At 40.7% G+C, this 20028-nt stretch overlaps 1 long non-coding RNA gene across 1 annotated transcript in view; it reads left to right on the top strand.

The window, feature by feature from the left end:
• LOC142149706 (uncharacterized) overlaps window positions 1-8025 on the top strand; it is a 716201-nt gene extending 708176 nt beyond the window's left edge. Inside the window, exons 2-3 of the long non-coding RNA XR_012690878.1 lie at window positions 5991-6128; window positions 7409-8025. This is a non-coding gene — a long non-coding RNA (uncharacterized LOC142149706). The remainder of the gene's footprint in view (window positions 1-5990; window positions 6129-7408) is intronic.
• The last annotated feature ends 12003 nt before the right edge of the window (window positions 8026-20028 follow it).

Below are 20028 nucleotides of genomic sequence, written 5' to 3'. Positions count from 1 at the left end.
TGTTACATTAAACAAATATACATGTGTTTCCTGACCCTTCCTATTATGTCATGATACAGGGCTACCTGATTCTCAAGCTACATTTATCCAGATTTTGACCTAAAGTCTCCATGTGGATAGAGAATTAATCATTCACAAGAGAAAGTATCCTCGCATCATTTATTCTTTCCCTAGCAGTATTTCACTGCAGTATACACATGTCAGTTTTGCTTGATAGGGGTTATTCCGTTTACATGAGGTACATACTTTTTGAGTTTGATTAAAATATGTTGGTACCGGAGTCATGGCCTGATTAACCATTTTCCTAAACTTACAGGACAAATAACAATTCCATAAAATCAACAGGATCAAAACCACTATTATTACCAGTATTGGATGGAGCATTACCTTAAAAATACCTGTTGCAGTGGGGGAATTACCTGTGAACACATCCCACCAATGGTGTTGCAGATTATCTTTTAATTGATGAGCTACATATTTTAATTCCTGTGCTTCTATTATTGTCTGCATGATTAGCTGAATAGTTTACCTGTGCCAAATGTTCTGCCAGGCGCTGGGTGTTGTTTATAGCATTGATTATCCCCTGAAGATTAATAGTCAAGTTATAGGACGGTAGTTTAATTGGGATAAATTGCTGATATATATTGTCTTTCCTATCCTTATAGAATATATAAGTCTCATTTCTCCAAATTAGATGAGTAACATTTTGGATACATCCTGAAAATGGAGTAGTCAAGTTATACATTTCTATAGTTTGTTTATCATGGGTTACTAAGCACACTATTTGTGGTGCTACTTCTATAAACATATCATTTCTCCTGTCATGGAGCTCCCAATTACAGACACTAGTTGGATGTTCTAGCTTACAAGGTTCATAAACTTGAGTGTTTTGAGAGCACACTATTCCATTGTCTGTATTTCAACACAATCCTAAGTTATGTGTGTTGTTTTTATCATCTATATACTCCCCTTTTATCTGAGGGGTCCATAATTGTGTTCCACCGACCTGGGCATAGAGTGGGATAGGCAATATGAGGAATTTACACATTATCTCGTTCCTCAGTATACTGTATGTCTGAACACTTCCTATGCACCAGTTTTCTGTACACTTCACACCCATTCCATCGGTTTGAATCCATAGCTGCGTAATTACATTGAACATATTTCTATATACCAGTTCATTGTTAGTCATTTACTGTTACTAGTGCTATGCACATTATCACAAGAAGAGGATTCATGGTGCTTCAATTTTCACAGTCAGTTTTTTCCAGTGAGACGCTTGGACCCAGCTGTCTCTTCCTCCTAACTTAACAGAAATGGAATATGGACCATGAAATCTGGGTTCCAAAGTTTTTCCTCATGTGCCTTTTTAGGTAGAACCAATCTGCTGGTTGCAAGGCATGGGTTCCTGTATCGTTATTTGGATCTGGAATGGAGGAGAAAACTTGAGAGTGCACATTAGTCATTATCTTTGTAAGCTGTATTAAATAATCAGTTAGATCTGCATAATTATGTTGCAATTGCTGAGGAAAATAACACCCTGTCTTGGGGGCCCCCCCAAACAATATTTCATAAGGGAACAACTTATGCTTCTTTCCTGGTGTTATTCTAACTGAATATAGAGCTAAAGGTAGACAATCTACCCAGGTTTTTCCTGTTTCTGCAATCATTTCTTAACTTTAATGTGCCATTCAATCTTTACACTTTTCCACTTGCCTGAGGCCTAAAGGGGGGTATGAAAGGCTTGCTGTATCCCCATATCCTTCATTATATTTTGCATTACTTCACTTATCAGTTTCTTGGCAGTGTTTTTAGCTGTTGCCTTAGCCGCTGCCCAGATCTCTGGCCAATTTGAGAATAGATCTGTACACACAAAGACATAACTTCTATGTTCCTACCCTAGGTAGCTGTATATAGTCAATCTGCAATCTCTGAAATGGGTACAATGGCTTTGGTGTGTTCTTCTGTGGTGTTTTCACTACCTGACCTGGATTGTATTCTCTGCATATCACACAGGCTGCTACATATGCCGTAGCAGCTGCATTGAATCCTGGTGCTCTCCAATATCCTAAGACAATATTGGTCATAGCTTCTTTAGAATTGTGGACCAGCCCATGTGCCAATTGAGTCATCATAGGGTATAGGCTTCTGGGCAGACAATACATATTATCTGTTCTCCAGAGCCCTCCCTGACATGTAGCACCTTCCTTTTCCCAGGCTTTTTTGTCTATTGAGGAGACTTGTTCCTGGAACTTTTGCAGTATGTCAAGGGTTACAGGCTCTACAGCGTTTTTACCCTGCGTCACATGACAGACCTGCACCCTGGGCATAAGGGCTGCCTGTTTAGCAGCAGCATCTGCCTTGGCATTTCCCATAGCCTCCCTAGCCTTTTCTTTAGTGTGTGCCTGGATTTTCAATATAGCTACCTTCCTGGGTAGCTGCAGAGCTCTAAACAGAGCCCTTATCTGTTCTACATGCTTAATAGGTTTTCTTGCTAACCCCACAAAATCCCTGCTCTTCCATATTGGCCCAAAGTCATGGGCCACGCCATATGCGCACCTGGAGTCTGTGTATATGTTAGCTGTTTGGTTTTCTGCCATTATACGTGCCTCAGTGAGTGCATGCAACTCCGCCTCCTGCGCTGAGCAGAAAGGTGGGAGTGGCTGTTGTATCAAAGTCTCTTCCAGGGTGGTCACAGCATACCCTGTGTGTGGTGACCCTTCATAATAATACCTGGAACAGTCAACAAATCATTTCCAATCTGCATTAGGTATAGGGACATCTGTCACATTTTCTAATCCCTTCATTTCTAGCTTTATTAGTTCAGCACAGTCATGTGACTCAGAAAAGGGAAAAATTTTGTGTGTATTTTGTCTGGTACTGATACATTCCTCCCTTTCTGATTCATCAAGGGTGGGTAGGTCCCCACCGACCTCTTTCCCCTCTGTTGAATCTGCTTTAACTGGGAACAATGTAGCAGAATTCAAAACTGTGCACTTTTTAATTGTTACATGTGTGGGACTTAATAATGACACCTCATATTTAGTGAGCCTTGCTGTGGACAGAGGCTTTGTTTTTGCTTGGTTTAGTATTTCTGTAACTGCATGTGGGGCCTGTATGGTTAATGGATGGTCTAGTACTATGTCTGCCCCTTTATCTTTTAGCAAGGCTGCAGCTGCCAATGCCCTTAATTCCTTGGTATTTTGTGGTGGCTTTACCTACTGGATTGCAGTTATCCTGTCCTGTGTGAGGTGTCTGGTACCTTGGGAGATTCAATGTCCTAAAAATATTATCTTACTCTGTGCTGCTTGTATTTTGTGGGTGATACCTTGAAATATTGCTGCTCTAAAAGGTTAATTAATGATGTAGTCTCTTCCTGACACCCCTCATTCATTTGGCAACATGGTAATAAGTTATCTACATATTAGAAGAGTGTCTTGTTTTTATTCAACAGCTGCTGGAGCCTGTTCTAGTAATTGTGTACAATGTATTAAACACCTCTATAACCACAAGTCCCCAGAACCTACAGGTTTTTTTTTGTTTTTTTGTTTTGTTTTGTTTTTTCCTTCTCCAGCAGTACCAGTTGCTTCATTTATTTGACTCTGTGAAATAGCCTGTGTCACTGAATCTCCTGCTGCTGCATCCGACATATCATTGTATGCGGGTGTGGCAGGAGGTTCTTTTGGTTTCAATTCACCTGGTCTAGTAGTCTGACATTAAATCACACACAAATGTTCTCCTAACATTCTCTCAGCTGAATATCGTTTCAGCAGGCATACATTTATCCATAGAGGCAACACCAAAAAAATAAATCATTTGCACCTACAATAGACCTAAACGACCTAGCTGGAATCCTAACATAGTACCACAAGTCAAATTACTAACAAAAATCCCTTCAAATCAATATCCAGAAATGTGGTAAAATTATACTAATACAAGTTTAAAAATGGAAAAGCAGAAAATATTATTCTTTCAGTAATCCACAAAACACTATTTCTTGCTAAAATAGGAAGAAAAATATAAATATAACTGATATGTTACAGCATACAGTTGTGGAACTACAAGTCCCAGCATTCAATTAGATTCTGCTTCAATTCGATTGTTACCACTGCAGAGATATTTCAATTACTCTTAAATTACTGAAGCACACGTGAAAACCTCTTTTCTATCAACCACATATATTGTCAAATAAATCCTTCTCTTTCACACTGAACACTGAACAAACTGGGGAGAGAATCTGCAACTTCATTCCCCCTCTGCTCATATTCCCCCTCCCTTTCTCAACACACTGAAGTCTTTTACACAGAATATGAAGGGGAAGACATTCCATTCTCTATCTCTCACTCACAGGTAGTAAGACAGAAACAAAACAAAAACTAAAAAAATATGCACAATGTGTAATTTGTCTTTTCTTTTTCCTAATTCATTTTGTACAACCAATACAATAAGTATTATATCTGGCGCAAAAGAGAATATATGAAAAATAAGACTGCAGCTAGACGTGGGATAGTGAATTCCCACAATAAATACACAAGGCACAAAAAGAATAGTCCAGTGCAATTCTCAAGTTCCAATAGCAATAAAAGAAACAGCCTTGCCTCTCTATGTAACCTGTTGCAGAAAATTACTTCAAACGATAATGTTTTAGTGTTAGGTGCCATATTTGCCAATATTTTAAAAATAATTTCCATGGACACCATACCTACCAGCATTTAGACTTAGGGGGGGGGGGGGGGAGGGGGCTGTTGTCTCCCAATATACCCACTTTTGGGTGTATCTCCACCCACTTTCATGTAAACTTTGCCCCTTTTAATGTATGCAAATCCAGATAGGAGGAATACTACAACAACTTACAAGAACCCAACCAATTCATTATCATCTTCATCAGTTATTAACCAATTGATTTGAACCAGGTTTTCCATAAGAGGTCATGTTTTCAGGATTTCTGTCTGTAGAAACAGATGGGATAATTACTGACCCAGCCAAAAATAGGGTAGCGGCTAAATCCCCTTCAGCTTAGGTACCTTCCCACGTCACAGGGTCATATGACCACAACGGTCACATGGTACACAGTGAAGGCGGGCGCCGGGCTGATAGAACTGTATGGATGCAGGGCAGAGAGGGGGGCATGTGTGACGCTGCAGGGCAGAGATGGGTACATGTGTGCAGTTTCAAAATCAGCTCTGAGGGTCTATGCAAGCTGACCCTTTATTTATACCTAAGGTCCAGCATTAACTGGTTAACGACAAGGACATATAAGGAAATCTCTTTAGCTCAGCAAATATTTCTTTGTAACAATAATACATATAAGGCAACATCCTCTGTTCAGCATTACGTGCTTTTCCTGCCGGCCGTTTCCTTCAGTCTGGCATCCTGCTATTGTCTGTTCCATAGGAAACACTTGTTTTTTTTCAAGGCGTTGTCTTGCATCTGTAGTATACTTTTTTTTTTTTAAGGCATTTCACACATATATTTGTACATCTTAATAACTATCAATTATTTTATACCCTCACACATGGCAGAGAGGGAGGCATGTGTGAGGCTGCAGGGCAGAGATGGGTACATGTGTGAAGCTGCAGGACAGAGAGGGTGGCATGTGTGATGCTGCAGGGCGGAGATGGGTACATGTGTAAAGCTGCAGGGCAGAGAGGGGGGCATGTGTGACACTGCAGGGCAGAGAGGGGGGCATGTGTGACGCTGCAGGGCAGAGAGGGGGGCATGTGTGATGCTGCAGGGCAGAGAGGGGGCATGTGTGAAGCTGCAGGGCAGAGAGGGGGCATGTGTGACGCTGCTGGGCAGAGAGGTGGGCATGTGTGAGTAAAGCATATGGGCAGAGGGGGGGGGGCGTGTGAGTAAGCATGTGGGCAGAGGGGGCATGTGAGGGAGAAGCCTTTTCCCCACATGGCCCTGCTCAACCAACAATACCCTGACAACACTCACCATCTTTTCTCTGATATTCCCTATGGTGCTCATTATCTTTTCCCTCACAGGCCCCGTGCCCACAATCGTGTCTCACTGTCGCCCACAAGCTTTTCCCTCACAGGCCCCGCTGCCTCAATCCTGACACTTCTCTTCAAAATGAGAAGAGGCACCTTTTATTTGAAAGAGGAGTAGAGGCTTACCAGCAAGTGAGATGATAATACAGAGACCCTTATTGCCATAGATGTAGTGGTTTTGTTTTTTAAAAATACTGTATTTAGTCACATTTTGCTCAGATGATATTTTTATTACAGGCCATGAGTATAATTGATTTTAACACCGTACATAAAAGACTTATCAATTATCTCACAAAAATAACAATACATCCAGTTTTCTAAGCACTTTTTAGGTGTCATACTTCTGCCTTGTCACTTATCCCTAACTTTTAAATTTTGCTATTTTTCAGGCATTCATTGTGGGACACCAGGAACCATTGGAGAATAGTGTAGGGACCAGGCGAAAGGGCAATATAAGACATTCTGGAAGTTCACTGACACTGCTCCTGCTCTACACTCCTCTCCTGTTAGGCCCACAGTTTATTTCTTTATTATTGGGGTGGTCTCCAAAGTCAGCGACTTCAGTGTCACAGCGCGGATGATTGTTTAATGCTCTGAGCGGATGAACGGAGGTAACGATGTGGTGTTTACGCTAATGCCCCCACTCATAGTGATGGATTCCTCTGCAGGACCTGGCCATAATCGCTACAGGGGTTCCCAGGCAGTGATTGCAGGAATGGCAGTCACTGCTTCACAGTGCTCTGTAGGACGGCAAGACTGTGAGTGTTAACCTTTCCCACCACAGTGCTGGAAGATAGGTTTAGCAAGATGATGTGGAACACAGGAATGGATACCTCTTAGTTGGGGCAGGCTTCATGTTTCCTTAAGGGGCCTGGGTCAGGTGGGCGATACTGGGTATATGTAAGCCCCCACTAGGCACTGGACACACTGGAGGGTGCGTCCTTTTAAACAGCTGCCAATGCATTTCTGGAGGGAGGTGCTTAAATAGTGTCCGTATGCCTGGTCCCTACACTATATCCCAATGTTTCCCAGTGGACTATGTATAAAAATCCTATTATTTCTTCTATGTTTTATTTTCCTGATTACTATTGCAGAAATAAAACATTTTTCCTGGTACTACAAAGCAATTTTTGTTACATTCTCCCCAGACTGCTGCAACCTCCATCTTGCTGTAATGATATCTTGATCCCCTACAATCCATTCAAATAGTTGCTGCAGGAATAACCTCTACTCTCCATCATTAATTACTGTTGTCCTACTGAAATCACCCTGTCTTCCATTTTAGTTATATTTTCACTACAAAAGTATTTAGTGCCGTCATATCCATTTCCACTTGTTATATCTATTATCACAGTCTCTGTACATACCAACCCTCTGGTCACGCTGACGCTTTTTTGATTTGCTTCTTCCAGGTTACCTCCGCTCTCAGGACTACAACCCTTCTTGAATGCTGCCCCTGGAAATCTTCAACAGAATCTCTGTCTGTCAAATATTGTCTCTAACTGCAGTACCCTGCTGAAAACTCACCGGTTTAACGAACAGTTCAAATAGTGCTTGTGAATAACTTCTCCCAGACCTGCGCACCAGAGGGGAAAAGGACACGTTCTGGAGCGGACTGTTATGGGTTTTGTTTTTTAAATTGTCCGTTCATCAAGCGATATTAACGAAGGAGAAAGCAAGAAACCTAATAGAGACAGTTTATTATTTTATTTCTACTCTCGAACTTCATGTTATTATCCACCTGACAATGCCTGATGAAATTACCGCGAAGAGTGATAGTTATGTTGTAGCTTGTTATGATGAGGACCAGCAAGTGGAATATATTACCTGATATTGTAAATGGACGTTATCAGACATTTGTGTGTGCTGTTACATATTACAGACAGCTGAACGTTGTAATATACTGTATATTTGAATACTTCGTAAAAAATACATAATGTGATGTAAACAAAACCTACTGAAAGCAGCTTTTTTTGTATATTTGAGAGGTAAGGTTGTAATAAACTAGTTATTTATTTCACCATTAAAATTACTACATCTTTATTGTTGCTTTGCTTGCTAAACTTTCTCAAAAACATCTCAATGTTTAGTATATCAAGTCTGTACTTTACCTGTAATTGCTATGCCGACAAAGGTTCTCCCCCAGCAATGGAGGACCGAGGAGGGGGTGACTGATCCAGGCAGCTGGCCGGACCAGCATACTCATGGGGGTATATTTATTAAACTGCGGCTTTGTCAGAGTGGATATGTTGTCTATAGCAACCAATCAGATTCTAGTTATCATTTATTTAGTGCATTCTACAAAATGACAGCTATAAAATGATTGGTTGCTATAGGCAACATCTCCACTTTTTCAAACCTGCAGTTTAGTAAATATACCCCATTGTCTTGCACTGTGTGTGATCTAATTATTTCAATAACCTATTTAGTGCTGATACCATGCCATAAGACTCTCTGTGAAAATGATGCACAATAATTCACAATGTACAGTAAGTTACACACGTAGGACCACTTCCCACAACTTGGACATACACACTGCTTTTTATGTCGCACATTTTCTTTTGTTTACAAGCCACCAGACCTGGAAGATAAGTTTTGATCCAACCACCCCTCCCCCTGTATGTTAGATATTTGTTACATGTCTATATGTGACCCGTGTGGAAGAGACCTTCACGCTTTCCTATTGTGTCCTACAAGCATGTCAAAATATTAGATAAATGCATAAAGTATACCTGCTGAACCAAGGATTGTAAAACAAATAATATACTATCTATTCTCTTAATTATCTTTTGGAAAAAAAAGTAATGACATATTTTACCTATATATTATGAGAACCATCTGCCACATATTAGGATTTTTTTATTGAATGCCTACATTACTTTTAGCCTGACAATTATTACATATTCACACTTGTTATGATTAAAATATGTCCAAATTTTGGAAAAAAATGCATCTAGCACGAAGTCTATTACACCACATCTGATTATAAGAAGGGTCCCCACATAATAAACTTAATTTTCCACCTATATCAGCAAGAAGTAACTTGTAATACAATTTGCCACTGATCCATCGTAATCCCACAGGTGTTTAATTGTACAGTATGCCACTAACTACATCTTTATTCAGTCCAGGTAATTTTAAGTTAGGTGTGTGTCTGATTCTAAATTTGCCGGGAACAAATGTGGTGCATTCTAATTTTCATTGCACGCTGTGCCCTCCACAGTAAGTGCTGAGAGACAAAAGCTGTGGCATTGAAAGAAAGACAATTATGCAAATAATCTTAAGAATAAAGATCCTGTTTTATTAATTACTAGCTGAAGTACCAGCTGTTGCCTGGGTTTAAATCTTCAAGCTATTAAGTTATCAATGAGTTGGATGTAACTGTCAACCTTTTCAAAATAATTAGAAGCTTAGCAGGTCTTCCAACACACCCATTAGGTGGCTGTCCAGTGTCATTTTTGTTTTTATATTAAATGTCATTGAAATCCATCTAGTAGAAGGACCAGGACAGGCTCCCCTGGTCAAAGTTTTGCCCAGCGTACACCAACGGGAGGTTCTACTGGGACCCTAACCTCCATAAAACCTGGCCAGAATCCAACTGGACCATCTTGCATTGGTTTCATCACAATTGGTGCAGGGGTGTCTGAATGCATAACTGGACAGACAAGCAGACCAATGATTTATATATATAAGAGGTTACTGTGATGGGCATCCTCAGAATCATTCCTCCTCTTGTCTACCTTACTTCCATTGTTCACCATTCTGCGCTCTTGTTATAATTGCCATACCTACTCCCAGTGCCCTTCTTTAGTATGGTTCCAGTAGGATTAGGATTAGGATAGGCAAGAGGTATCCTAGTACATAGACAGGAGCCAAAGACTGAGGAGTCACCAAACCCATTGTGGTTAATAATGCCACATAAGTACCCCTTGAGTAAAATATACACCATGGGTAAATCCAAGTACTTTTTTAACTAAAATGTTAACCCTAAAATCTGAACATATCTTGAAGGGGGGGCAGGGGATCGTGTCATTTGGGTACCGCCCTTAATGATACATTTATGCAGCCGTGTTAATATAATCCAGGTGGCAAAGCCTACATTACGCTGTTTGCTGTGACTCACGTCATGGAGGACCCCATCCTGACCACTTCACTGGGAAGTGGCAGGATGCGGGAAAACCAACAAGGTATTGCGGGAGATCTATGCAGAATTATGGAGTCTCCCAGAGAGTGGGCAAGTATGATTAAAACATAACCTAAATTATCCACTACAAAGCATACAAGTATAATAGTCAACATCTGTAAGCAAATCTACATGCACCAGACATAGAGAATACTAAGTAACACCATACAAATGAGCTGGCAACTATAATTGTCTGCTGGTAAAACAAGTTCTGTGAATAGAGAGGGAGAGGGGGCTCTTCATCTATATCTAATGTATGCTAATGTGCATTAAGGTTCTAGCATAAAATAATAATTACAAATAACTTTTCTCATGGGCTAATATCTACACATTATCCTTTACTTTGAGTTGACCTTTCAGTTTGCATTTCTTGCTGTTACTTCCAATTTATGACCCTGTATCTTTAGTTTCTCTATTTCTCACTCTAAAATTATCTTGTTTTTAGATCTCTACACATCCATATGGATCATTTATGAGTAACCACAAGAGAAATTAACTCTTAAAAGGTTGTCCTAATAAGTACATTTTATCTTTAAAAAAAATGGCTAAATATATATTATTATTTTTTTAGGTGACCTAGAAACAAATTCAAGACAAAATTCACATATTATACTATCCATTTTCATGTTATTTAGTACTGATACTACCATCACCAAAAACAACCTCAGTAATATAAGACAGTACAAGTGTGGCTAAGAGCTGGCTAAATCCTATTTCCCATACAGTCAATGTACTAGGTACCTACACTGAAGGGGATTTAGACACTTCACTGTGAGCTGGCTAAATCCCCTTCCCATTCATGACCTGGCCAGCAGGGGGCCAAAAGTTACCTTTGGTGAAGGGGATTTAGCTGGCTCACACTGAGTGTGCTATTTCCCTTGCAGTGTAGGTACCGGGTACCTACGGTGAAGGGGATTTAGTTGTGACCAGCCAAATAGATTAACTCACCTGTGCATGATTAAAGAAATCCTAAAAACGTACAGTTGGTAGCTCTTGTTAACTGAATTTGAGCACCTCATTGATAGAGGATCAAGCTACCAGCCCACTGAGCCACCTTGTGCTTGATGTGGTGTGGCTTGATCACTTATAAATAACATTGTTATAATATATTTAAATTAATAGCACAATGTGCCAATTTATTTTGTTGCAAATGTACTGATTATTGATACTGTGTATTAAAAATGTACTTATTTTATTATATTGCATGCACTGTTTTTTATAGGAAATGTACTTATGGCTGAGACAGAGCCAAGGAAGAGATTCATTTGTGTTTTTTTACTTTGCTAAAGGAAATCTCCAATTAGGCTTTTGTGGGGAGGGAGTCTGTTTTGCTCATAGCAGGAAATGCCAAGTAAGTCTATTCAATGTGAGTGACCAACACTTGAATACACAATAGGGGATTGTTCTCTGTGCATGTCTTCGTAGACAGACAGGAAACCTAACATTGTAAACAGCACATGATGTAGGATATCACCGATAAGTGTAATTTTTGTTAAGTATGAATTGCATTTAAATCCATATTTGAGGAAACATATTGCATCCTGATACTAAAAATAACTCAGACTTCAGGGTGTCACGAATCACCCTACAAGTTGAGTTATCAGAACCTATTGCTGATGAGAGCTTCATCTATAGCAACCCCCTTTCCCATAGAACCAGATTTGTTCACGGGTACTCGGTTGTCCCCAGGACTTATTCTCGAGTAGTGATAACTCAACTCCGGTAGGTAGACACCCCAGAGGACTTGACAGTGGAATGCTGAGCAGAGATCCGTTACCTATGGTAACTAGCGTGCAGGATACTCCTGGACCAGATTAAGCAGGAACACAGAGTAGCAACAGGATGCTATCCCAACCTCCACCAGTATTACAGATTGGCAGTGTGGAGTAGAGGTTGGTGTAGTACTAGCTGTGGCCTGTGTGAGATGGAGCTAGAGAGCAGCACAGTGTCAGGGAAAATGCCGGAGCAAGATAGAGCAGTAAATCTGTACTGAGAACCACTGCTGACACAGGTGAGTCTGATGGAGCTGATAGCTGGCAACACGATCCTGCAGCTGGGAGGGGATCTCTCTGACGAAAAGGCAGAGGTCAGGGCCACGAGCAAACAATCAAGGTCAGAATTCAGGCAGCGATCACAACGGGTTACAAACAGGAAAACTGGCAGTCTATTCACAGGCGCACAGAGTAGCAAGCTTGTGAACGCTATAATCGGCACAGGCAGAGTGAAGCTGACAGGTATTTAAACTAGTAGTAGCCAATCAGGGCAGGTGTCAGATTGAGCTGCAGGTGAGAGGAGTTCAGGTGATCACACCCAAGCAGAGAACAACACTGCAGCAGCCAAAAAGAAAACAGCAGTTACCTGCTGTTCCTAACACAGGGCAGGTTTACCCCATGTGAGACTTTGTCCAAAACTGTATAAAACAGCACTGGCTTATTGTTCCATCTGACCTGATCACTGGTAACTTCAACCAGTGTGAACTGTCCTTGTTGGGACTCTTCATCATTATCACCAATATTAAAGTAATTCTATCGTTTTCAAATAAGCATTGCATAGGCGATTGTTTTGTGTTTCCAACGCACAAAGTGATTTATTTTAGCAGATGTAAATAGTTAACAATTCAATACATTATTATATTAAGATACAGTACAGTACAACCAATACCAAAAGATACATACATACCACTGCACTAACCACGGGCACCAGTGAACAGTAATTCACCCTTGAATACTGTGTTCAGAGTAGACTGAGGCTAGTGGGGGTGCAGCTATGAATATATATACAGTCAGTGTTACAGAGTGAACAATAGAGATGACGTGGCTTGCTTCTATAGGTCCAGACATCAGATGGGTCCAGGGTAAACAGGTCATAGGCTGGTTCAATCTAAGGAATCCAAAGGTGGGGGTCATCTCTCCAGGGGATGAGCTCTGTTCTTTCCACCTGACTCTCCACTTACAATTAGTCTATTAGCATTTTATGGTCAGTATCATATTAAAGGTTTATTCCCTAACATCAATAACTAGAGTATGCAATGTGCGATCTCTTCGCCGAATGCACCGGACAGCTGCTGGTGAAAAGGGGTTTAATATGATACTAGACATGACACCTTTCTTATAACCTGAACCTTAAATAACACTGAAGTGTACATATAATCATATTATATAAACTAATAATAAACTAAATACTATCTGCTCATAAATGACTGTGTAACGGAACCAATATGAATTACATAAATAACTAAATGTTGTAATGCGAGTGTGTACGTGCGTATTTAACCGTGCGATCGCAATATGCCACGTGTAGCGTGGCATACTGAGTGCAATCGACCAATAAAACAATATCAACCAATATACTTTCATTCATCCAATTATACGACTTCGACAGTTCCACCCTTTGTAAGTATAATAAACTATCACCTTAAAGATGTTATATGCAGGATCTCAGTACCACGTTTCATTGCTATGTAATGCAAGTCCACCTTGGTGTATGAAAACAAGTTATAAGAGAGAGTCTTAAGCCTCAAAACGATTTCTTCTTTTACTATAGACCGTACATCTCTGGAGCTTGGAGATAACCTTTTGTATGCCCTTCAAGGGTGCAATAAAACACTTAATACATTATTTGGAAAGGTACAAAGTACAATAGAACATGTATCAGCTATACAGAATACTCTACTACAGTTCTTCAAGTTTAACAGGTTCATCTGTCCAACGCATGTCTTTAAGCTCAGAATACATTTAAACACTTCATGTTCATCAATAGCATCATCCTATGTCTATCAATAATGTCATATACAACCTCCTTCAGCTTGCGTTAATATACACACTTCTAATAATGTCATCAGTTCTTTTCATCAACACTTGTGGGCGGGCTATTGTCTATTCGTCCTTCCCAGTCTCCCAATACTCAGATTTTAACAGTGATCAGCTTGTAAACTATTGGGAGACTCCAGACTAAGGGACCTAGGTGTTGTACTTTTCCCCTAGTGACCTCTCACCCATAATTACCCCAAGAATATTTAGTGGAAAGAGAACTAGTCCTACTTGATATAATCACTGAGGCACGTGAGGGCACACCCTGCACTTTGTTTGGTCTAAAACCTTACTCTCCCAAGAATGATAATCATTCTCAAGGATGCCTGCTCAAGTCCGAATATTACTGGACTGGCATCGCTGGATGTACCTCTTTTTTAACTATGGAGTCAACGTACTTACGGACGTAATGCTACTCAGACAATAGCCCCTCGCACTTTCCCCAATCTCCAAGGTTTCCAAATTTTCCTTTATCCCTGAATTGAATACAGTAATTGGCTGGACCGATTATGCTACTAACTTCTCCTTCATCCCCAATACCTCACTATTATTACCTGAACCAGTCTCTGTCACCTGCCAATAAATAAAAGAATTGACCGTCCTGAGAAGAGAATGAAATGAAAGAAACACAGAACAGGAAAACTACAGCTTCATGATGGACAACTGTCTTAGCCTTTGGCTCAGGTGCTATTAACTGCATTCAAGGCCTTTAAGAACAGATTCATGAGTGCCCTTGGACCCTTCTCTGAGTGTTGGCTCCTCTGCAGTGGGTGGAATGGGCACCAATGTGTCTCTGCTACCCTTGAAGACGTGATGCTGGTAGCCTACACCTGGTACCTGTCTGTCAAATAACCTGAGCCTAAGAAATTACTGTTCCACAACTTACTCTCCCGATCCAACATCCTGACAGTTAGTGTGACTTTTCAGGAAACAGTGTTTTGAACATTCTCGGTTGCTGTCTCACTATTTACCTTCTCTCAAGGTCTAAGCTAGTCTCTCAGTTACAATCTCATCTCAAGAGGGGTCAAGAACATCTCAAAAATCGACAAGTTAAGAGGCTGCCCAGGAGTGATCTCTTGATAGCGGGGAAGGACTAGTGGCCGAAGCTATCAGTCACTTCAATCAAGTTCCAACTCTTATTCTATTCAATTCATTCTACCGAGTACCGTTACTTTATGTTCACACTGGTTTGTGGCTAATCGAAAGTATGTGATTTGTTACCACTACTCATACATTATACATCTATTATCAATAACATGAATACCCCTATCACCTATTATAACTCTAGGGCTATCACATTGAATAACAAAAGCTTTGAGTATGACACAGTAATACATTAGACACATTTCAATACACCTTTACCCAGACATATTTCATTGGTACACCAGTGTATACTTAAGAATCCTGCATGGTGGTAATTGGATGACGTGGATTTGTTTTACCTGGAGAAAACCCCATCTGCAGGAGGGATATGGGGTGGCTCTATTGGTATCATTTTCCTGACATTCTCTTAATCAAGACAGGACGTTGCCGTCCTACTAGCTTGAGAAGAAATGTCTGGTGCACCCCAATATACTCTTACCAGCTTGCACATACCTTCTGTACCCAGCTGAGCCAGACCATGTGCTGCCTCCGCTGGGTCTGGAAGATACACTCTGGGAGCTACTGGTCTACCTTGTCCATCTCTCCAGAGTCCACCAGACTCCTCACCACATCTCTTCACCTTCCAGACAGTTAATTCTTCAGGTAACACAAATCTTCATATATTAACCAATATGTGTATGCGTGAATGTGTGTGTGTGTGTGTGTGTGTGTGTTTTAAAACTAAAACAATACAGCGAAAAACAAAACTAAACATAGATTTGTTAGCTGTCACATTAAACCCTGCTGTCTATTTGACAGCTATGTTCGCCCTGGTGTGACAGCCATGTATGGTCATGTGTGTAAGTGTGGACTTTACTAGCAGCTACTTCAGTTGGTAACTGTCACTGTATAAAGTCCTCTATGTAGTGTCCTAATCATGTGCTGGTATTGCTATAAAAAGATTTTTCACTCAACTCAACATCGCCCCCTAGACTAGAAAAAATGCTGAAGACCAATGTATATCAATCGATTTTTTTCTCTGCCAACTCACATGCCATTCTCAGTACCTCACATTCAGCTACTTGACTAAGTGAGAAAGACAAAGGGGTCTATTTCTATAACACTTTCTTCAAATATAACACTACCCAGTACATGTCTGTCTAACAGTGAAAAAATAGAAAACTCGAAAATTCTACATTTTCTAGGGTTTCACATTATGTCATATCTTGTGGCACAAATCCTACTCCAATGTTCTACACAGAGATGCATATCTGTATGCCTAACCTCCAGCAATCTCCTGTCCCCACCCTTTGTGCATACATATAAAGGCACATTTATGTACAGGAGGCACAAAAACAAAAAAAAAACAAAAAAAACAAAACAGATATGCAATCTAAACCTTTCTGCTTAAAATCAGCAGCTTCTATACACATGAAAACAAAACCCCTGGCCGTGTCTGTAACTCATGTTAATCTAGTGTGTGTATCCCTGAATTTGTCTTATGTATAAAATATGTCTTAGCCCCAATGATGAGACTGTGTCTGCCTTTTTTTTTTCTTTTTTTTTTATCTCTACCAGAGCAGAGAGAGAGAGAGAGAGAGAGAGATACTAGCATAGATGTAAAAAATTAGAAATAAGAAAGCCATGAATAATAGGAATACAAAGATTTGAATACAAGGGTTTGAAAACAAACATACATGCAGAAAGGGAGATTTTACAGCAAAAATGACAGCTGGATTGGACTCTATGGAGAAAATGGCTGTATTCATTTCACTAATCCCCTTAGCTATTTGCTAAACTATGACCCCTCCCCATACTTGACTAGGGGGTCTTACGTCAACCGTGCAATCCAGTGTCGTCCGTCATTTGTTCATTAAGAACTCGGTATCACATTAACTACATACCTTTTCAACAAACTTTCTGACTTATGACAGAGAAATGTAAAAAAATTAAATCTTGATGACTCATCTGAGATACATAAAATTATATTTTGGAGCAAAGTATGTACATACTTCATTTTTTGGATAATGATTCTCAGCCAAACAAATTGTCATGTGTTAATGCAGTCTAAAACAAAGAGTGTTCCAATGATCCATTGTTAATTAGTCTTTCAAGAGTAATTATTCTATTTCTCTATCCCACGCCTTTAAACACTAAGGGCTAGATTTACTAAGCTGCGGGTTTGAAAAACTGGGGATGTTGCCTATAGCAACCAATCAGATTCTAGCTTTCATTTATTTAGTACCTTCTACACAATGACAGCTAGAATCTGATTGGTTGCTATAGGCAACATCTTTGCCTAGTTGCTAGTGTACAACCAGTGTCACTACCAGTGTCACTGGTTGTACACTAGCAACCATTTCCTGTACCCACTCCCCCAGACCGGAAAACCATTTCACAGGGTTCAACCACGAGAACCAACCTGCCACCTTTTCCCCGACCTCATATAACGAAGAATTATGGTTCTTTCGAAATTCCCATTTCAGTTGCAGAATTTCATCCATCTTCCGGTCTATAACCTCCTTAGGGTCATCCGTATTATTGGTGATGTACGTGCAACATTTGACACCGAACTGGGTGGCCAGTGTCACACAGTACCCACCAGTAATAGAGGTGAGATAATTTAGTACCAGCCTATGTTGCCCCAAGTCCTTCTTGTACGCTTGTAGCTCCCTTCCAGTATACCTGAAAGTGTCATCATACATCTCGGTGATATTATCTATTAATTTAGTTAGGTCTTCTATATATTTAAAGTTTAATGTGTTCCCGAGCGGTCCTGGTGAGATCTAGGGCTACCATAACTTGGAAACCAGCGGTTTCACTAATCAATTTTGTAGCTATGGGTTCCTCACCAGGAATCATATTTCTCTTGCCATGGTGTTCATACTGTGTGTGTACGTATGGTGGTGATGTAGTCTTGTGAATACCAACCATTTCTTCATTAGTAATAGTCATGATTTCAGGAACTAGTTTAGCTAAGAAACACAAGCCCTTGGAACTCGGAGTCACCCAGGAATAAGCTTTCCTTCCACAAACAAAATACACATCATCAGGGATAACATAAGGAACAGTATCCCCATTAATTATATCGCACAGTTTTGATAAAACTACCCATGCCTAGTGTCTCCATTTGCTCCAGACACGTGTCGGCATGGATGACATTCTTACAATTATCTATAGAGACTTTTCCAATGGCTACTTTCTTATGTTTGGTTATACGCCCTAGTTTGTGACTTCCATCAACATTCCAGCCTATTGGTGACCTTGTGAGTCTCCCTCTAAAATGAGTGTGGCGAGCCATTGTCTGATCTGATGGGTCAGCTTCCCAATTCTCCAGACATTTTGCATGAGAGATATTTAGGCACAGCAAAGATCTGTCTATGGAGTATTGTCGAAGCGTCAGACTAGGGGACCTAGTGTTATTATACCTCCCGTCTATGGGCCTCCCACCCCTCAATTCGAGTACTTCGGATATGTTTAGAGGGAATGGCACTAGTCCTATATTATGCTGCCCTTGCGACACGTGAGAGCACACCCAACACTCGGTTTGGTTTAGCACCTTACCCACCAGGGAGTGATAATCCTCCAAAGGATGCCCGCCTATATTCAGAGTACTGGGGGACTGGCATCATTGGATGCATCTCTCTTCAACTAGGGAGTCGCAAAACTTGCAGATACAATACTCATCAGACAATAGCCCCTCACACTGCCTCCGAGTTGCTGAGCTAGCAGACCTTTTTATAACCCCCGGACCAAGCTTGATAATGGGCTGCTCTGAGTATTCTAATAACTTTTCCTTTGCCTCCATTTCATCCGTATCACTACCAGAACTCTCCTCCGTCCTCGATCCTCCTTCACAAAAATAGAATGTCCTAGAAAGAGTAAAAACAAGGAAAATCCTGGAACAAAAGAAAAACAAAAACCGCCACTCCATCGCTGGAAAGATAGTTCTGGGGCAACGTCTCTGGTTTAGGTGTCTCGACTGCAGGCTTTAGGTCTCCCGGAACAGACTCACAAGTGACAGATCTATGTCGTCGGTCTCAGTTTTATCTTGCACTTTCTCCGGATTATGGACTCTCCTGCAGTGGGTGGAATGGACCCAAGTGTCTCTCTCTGCAACCTTCAGTGATGTAGTACTGGTCAGCAGCACTTGGTACGGGCCTTCCCAACGGTCTGTTAAACAACCTGAACGTAAGAAATTGCGGATCATAACATAGTGTCCAGGTTCAACATCATGACAGTTCGTTTCTGGCATACCAGGTGACAGCATTTTTAGTTTTTGTTGCTGTTGCTTTAGCTGTCTACTCATTCTTATAAGATATTGTACAGTCACTTCATTATTACACTTTAAGTCGTCTTGTGGACTCACGATCAAATGAGGTTGTCGTCCGAACAGTATCTCAAAGGGGGACAGATTAAGAGGAGGTCTAGGAGTGGTCCGAATGCTATGGAGGACCAATGGCAAAGCCTCAGGCCATGCCAACCTAGTTTCAGCCATTACCTTACCAAGCTTGTTCTTTATAGTACCATTTACTCTCTCCACCTTACCACTGGCTTGTGGTCGGTAAGGGGTGTGATATCTGCTACCGATTCCCATGAGTTTACACATATTTTGGAAGATATCACCAGTAAAGTGGGTACCCCTATCACTTTCAATGATTCTAGGGATAGTGAACCTACATACAAAGTATTGTACAATTTTCTTTGCAGTGAACACAGCAGTATTAGTGGCTGCCGGATATGCTTCTACCCAACCGGAAAACACATCAATACAAACTAACACATACTTTAGATTCCTGCACGGTGGTAATTGGATATAGTCAATTTGTATTACCTGAAAAGGTCCTTCTGTAGGAGGGATGTGGGATGGCTCAGTTGGAATAGTTTTCCCGACATTTTTCCTCAAACAAGTAAGACATGACATTGCCTTCTTACCAGCCTGAGAGGAAAATCCGGG

Source organism: Mixophyes fleayi, chromosome 1 (genome assembly GCF_038048845.1).
Source record: "Mixophyes fleayi isolate aMixFle1 chromosome 1, aMixFle1.hap1, whole genome shotgun sequence".
Classification (NCBI taxonomy): domain Eukaryota; kingdom Metazoa; phylum Chordata; class Amphibia; order Anura; family Limnodynastidae; genus Mixophyes; species Mixophyes fleayi.
Note: the sequence above shows the minus strand (reverse complement) of the source record. Positions and strands in the feature narration are given on the sequence as shown.